At 41.3% G+C, this 5,230-nt stretch overlaps 1 non-coding gene across 1 annotated transcript; it reads right to left on the bottom strand.

The window, feature by feature from the left end:
- Positions 1 to 407: 407 nt before the first annotated feature.
- LOC148577973 (small nucleolar RNA R71) lies at positions 408 to 514 on the bottom strand. Its single transcript, XR_015903117.1, has one exon. It is a non-coding gene; the product is annotated as a small nucleolar RNA R71 (small nucleolar RNA).
- Positions 515 to 5,230: the final 4,716 nt, after the last annotated feature.

The raw sequence follows: 5,230 nt of genomic DNA, 5'->3' as shown, positions 1-5,230 counted from the left end.
CCATGGCGGAGGAGGTCGAACAAATCATGCTGGGGAGGATAGAAGAGTTTTAGGCTCTTATATCAATCCAAACCCAGGAAACTGTGGAAGTAGCATTCAAAAGCCAACCATCCACGCCAACAATTTTGAACTGAAGCCACAGCTCATCACCCTTGTTCAGAACAACTGTTCGGAGGAGGAGGTGTCCAAGAAGACCCCAATCAACATCTAACCACGTTCCTGAGAATATGTGACACAGTGAAGTCTAATGGTGTTCATCCTGACATCTATAGACTGCTCTTATTTCCATTCTCGCTCAAGGATAAGGCAGCCAAGTGGCTGGAGTCTTTCCCAAAGGAGAGATTGACAACTTGGGAAGATGTGGTGAACAAATTCTTAGCAAGATTTTACCCCCTCAACGAATCAATAGGCTGAGAGCTGAGGTCCAAACTTTCAGGCAACAAGATGGTGAGACTCTGTATGAAGCATGGGAGAGGTTTAAAGACCTAACAAGGAGGTGCCCACCAGATATATTCAATGAATGGGTGCAGCTGCACATTTTCTATGAAGGGCTCTCTTATGAGTCAAAGAAGGCCATAGACCATTCATCCGGAGGATCTTTGAACAAGAAGAAGACCATTGAGGAGGCCACAGATGTCATTGAAACTGTAGCAGAGAACGACTACTTATATGCTTCCGAAAGAGGTAACACGAGAGGAGTGATGGAGCTAAACAATGTAGATGCTCTGCTGGCTCAGAACAAGCTCATTACCAAGCAGCTGGCTGACCTAACCAAGAAGATGGAGAGGAACCAAGTAGCAGCAATCACTACTTCATCAACAACCCAAGAAGGAGTGAATGAAGAAGCAGAGGGAAGTCAGGAGCAAGTCAACTACATTGGGAATTCACCTAGGCAAAATCATGATCCATACTCCAAGACCTACAACTCTGGCTGGAGGAATCACCCAAACTTTGGGTGGGGAAATCAACAAGACCAAGGCCCTAATCAAAGACGCCCAAATCCCAACAATGCAGCCCATCAACATTTCACATCTAGACCATATCAACACCCCCATGACAACACCTCTCCATATTCATATCAAAACCAAAATAACTTACCTCATCCTTCCACCTCTAATCCCAATCTACCATCATTTGATGACAGACTCTCAAGGATTGAGAATCTACTTGAAGGCATAGGCAAAGAGATTCAAGACAACAAGGCATTCAAGGAGGAAGTGCGAGCAAATTTTAAGAACCAAGGAGATACAATCAAGAGGTTGGAATCTCAAGTGGGGTATCTCTCTGAGCAGATTCCCAAACCCATAGATGGATTCCCAAGTGACACAGAGAAGAATCCGAGAGGTGAAACAGAGAAAGTAAGATGGGAAGATTGCAAGATGGTCACTATAAGTGATAAGGAGACTGAGGACAAGCCAAACAAGTCGGCAGAACAACCTGGAGACACCTCAGCAGAGAAAGAGGAAAAAGATTACCAAGAACCAGAAATCTCACAACAGGAGCTGCTGAGACTCTATGCACCATTTCCGCAACTGCTCAATGGTTCTGTGGAGAAGAGAATATACTCAAGGTTTCTAGATTTGTTTGCATCTCTGCATGTCAACATACCATTCATCAAGACTATTCAACAAATGCCTGCATACATCAAGTATATGAAGGAGCTGCTTCCCAGGAAAAGCTCACTCAAGGGAGGCTAAACTATAGTGATGAACAAGGAGTGCAGTGCCCTCATTCAACCATAGTTGCCTACAAAAAGAAAAGATCCAGGGAGTTTTCATGTCCCCTGTGCCATAGGAGAAATAATATTTGATAAAGCACTCTGCGATTTGGGAGCAAGCATCAACTTAATGCCCTTATCCCTGGGGAAGAGGCTGAAGATCAATGAGATAATGCCCACAGATGTAGTCATCAGGCTGGCAGACAAAACTCAAAAACAAGCAATAGGAGTGGTGGAAAATGTGTTGGTAAAGGTTGGGAAATACTTTCTTCCCACCGACTTTGTCATCCTGGACATGGAAGAGAGTCACACTCACCCAATCATATTGGGAAGACCATTCCTAGCTACAGCCAGAGCACTCATAGATGTGGAGCAAGGGGAGCTAATATTGAGGATCCATGATGAACGACTCAACTTTAATGTATTTAAATTCTCACAAGAAGCAGACCAAGAGAACAAAGAACCAAGAAAAGATCATAATGAGATGCTGACAAAGGAAGCAAGCACTGAAGCACAACCAACCCATCTGGAAAAGCCCTTGGTTGATGAACAAGGAAATAAGGAGTTGTCACAACTTAAGGAAAAACTGGGGGAACCTAAACCACCAGAGACATGTGAAGATAACAACAAAATTCCCTTAGAAGAAGAGGTCACAAAGAGTAAGGTAACATCAAAGGGAACAAAGAAGAAAGTACCAAGGAGGTAGAGGAACAAGAAGATCCCTACGGAAGACTTCTCTCCAGGGGATAAAGTGATCTCAGCTTACTTCCCAGATATCCCCCCTAATCTCCCCACTGTACCATCTCAGTTACCTAAGGTCTTCACTATCAACAGAGTTCTCTCCTTGGAACATGTAGAGATCATTGATACAACCAATGGATATAAGTCCACAGCAAGAGGGGAGGACTTTAAACATTACCAACCACCCTGATGAGGGAGAAACGTCAAGCTAGTGACGCTAAAGAAGCGCTTCATGGGAGGCAACCCATATTTTATATGCTTTTAGAAAATAGTGAATAAGTCAATATTCATGAATTCTAACCCAGACTTGACAAACACTTGGTGAAATCCTTAATAGGCAGTATATAGTGAAGAACAAGTTTGGTGTTCAAAGCATGCCAAGAAAGCATGAATGCAACTGAGAGCATGCTAGTCTTGGAGCTTTGAACAGAACTTTTCATCACAGTGCTCCAAACTAAGTTTGGTGTCACCCCAGGGTGCCATGAATATGCATATAAGGATACACAGTTAGTTAGTCAGTTGGTGTTCATGAATAAACAATCTAATTATTTTTCTTTATTATTCTAGCCGAAAAGTTTAAAAACTTTTTATGATAGTGATTTTTCTTATTTTATTTTTTATAGGGAAAATGAAAGGAGCATTGAAGGGGATTGATTGGACAATTAAATGAAGAAGGTTCGGACACCATAAAAGGACGGCAACTACATAGGGAGGAGTTCAACGTAAACACTCAAGCCAAGTTGAACTACATGTCTAGTTATATGCATCATCTACATTATGCTATCCTTACATATGATGAGGTCCAACGAGACTTGGTAGAACAAGAAGAAAGGAAGGTGAAACAACAGAAGGAAACACTAAAGAAGAAGATGGAAGATGGTGGTTTCTGGAAGAAGTTGATTGGAAAAAGCAAAGGGAGTGGGAGTACGAGCACTCAAGAGGGACACAAGGAAGACAAGCAAGGAAGAGAGCATAGGCATCCACATGAGTGAAAGGTGGTGGAGTTCCTTCTTTGATCCATATTTTTCTATGTTTTCAATAAGGAAGATCTTGTATGAAATAGAACTTGCTTCCATGTTAGTTTGAACTTTTTTTTATTTTGTCTTTTAAGTTTTGTGTTGAAGAGGTCTATGCTTGCTAGTCTTTATGTCACTGCATCATCACTAGGTTTACTTGTATGCTTGTTCCTTTAAATCAAATGAAAAGAGAATGAGTGTTTACAAAAGACCAGAGTGGAGTTCATACTATGGAGTAAGTCCATAAGTTTATGGTGTGATCATAAGTTAGCTAAGTTGGTTCAACCACAAGGTGGGAAGACAACTATCTGTCATGAATACTATGCTTTGAACACACCCAATGAGACTAGCTAAATAAGAAGATCCTAATAAGAAAAAGGGAAAGAACAATAAAGGTTGAAAAATAAAAGAAAAAGAGTAAGCAATAAGGCTAGGCACCAATGGTTTTAATCTTGAGGCATGTGTCTGTGGTGCTCCTGTGTGAGGGATCTACTTGGATGAATAAGCTCTTAGGGGTGCCTTATCACTTGGTAACTTGGGTTAACTAACTCAGGATTATCAGTGGAAAGTCCACTATCAAGAGTAACCTTCACCACAGAGCATGTAGTAACCCAAAGAGGTACTGGACACCAAGGTCTCAAGAAAAGAAAATAAATAAACTATATGCCTGTGGTGTGTATGTATGGGGGAAAGAGACTTGAGGGAGTAAGTCCTTAGGGGTGTCTTAACACCTAGCACCTTGAACCAACTGGTTCGGGAGTGTTGGCTGAAAGCTTATCTTAAAGAGTCGCCCCCTTACAGAGCACTTAGCCTAAGAACACAAATAAGCCCTGAAATAACAATAAAATGATCAATGAATAAAAGTCTCATAGGATGCAATCACAGTGAGTATTCTAGGACATGATAAAGGTCTGAAAGCCAGTAAAGGAATGAATCTAAGTTGATATGCATGAAACCACCATAAAACCAGGGACATGACCTCCACAAGAATGACTCATTTCTCTTGGCATTCCATTCATCATTCTCTTGCTCCAGTACTTGCTTAGGGACAAGCAAGCTTTAAGTTTGGTGTTGTGATGCCAGGGCATTTTGGCCAGTTTCACTGACCTTTTCTTTACTATTTTTAGGGTAGTTTCATGCATTTCCCTAGAAAATAAGCTAGTTTTAGGTAGATATTCACTTACATCTTGATTCAAGCATACATTGTGCACTTTACATGATTTTATGAGGATTTTGCATGAATTTAATGACAAATTGGATGTTGTACTTCCCATGACTTGGACTAGAACTTTGATACACTCTATTGCTTGATTTCAGGACAAAGAAAGCAAGGAAGAACCACGTTAGCAGCCACGTTAATCTAATTAACGTAACTCCTATCGTGGAATGGGACTAACTTGTAAAGTTAATGAGAAAAGTAATCGCCAATAACGCTCTCGAAGCCATCATTGCCCACGTTAAGAGTCACATTAACTAAGTTAACGTGAACTCTAACGTGGAGGAAAGGAAATGGAGCCAACGTTAGTGACACCTACCTTTGTCACTAACGTTGGACCAAGCTCATAAGTGGCCACGTTAAGAGCCACGTTAACTTAGTTAACGTGGGCTCTAATGTTAAGAAGCAAGAGAGAAGCTAACGTTAGTGACATTCACCTTTGTCACTAACGTTGGCCAAGCCTCCATAAGCCACGTTAACTCCCACGTTAACTTAGTTAACGTGGAAGTTAACGTGAAGCAAGAATGTGATCACCAACGT

The sequence above is a fragment of the Arachis ipaensis genome, chromosome B1 (assembly GCF_059453495.1).
Source record: "Arachis ipaensis isolate K30076 ecotype BB chromosome B1, ASM5945349v1, whole genome shotgun sequence".
Classification (NCBI taxonomy): domain Eukaryota; kingdom Viridiplantae; phylum Streptophyta; class Magnoliopsida; order Fabales; family Fabaceae; genus Arachis; species Arachis ipaensis.
This window is presented reverse-complemented; position numbering and strand designations above follow the sequence as displayed.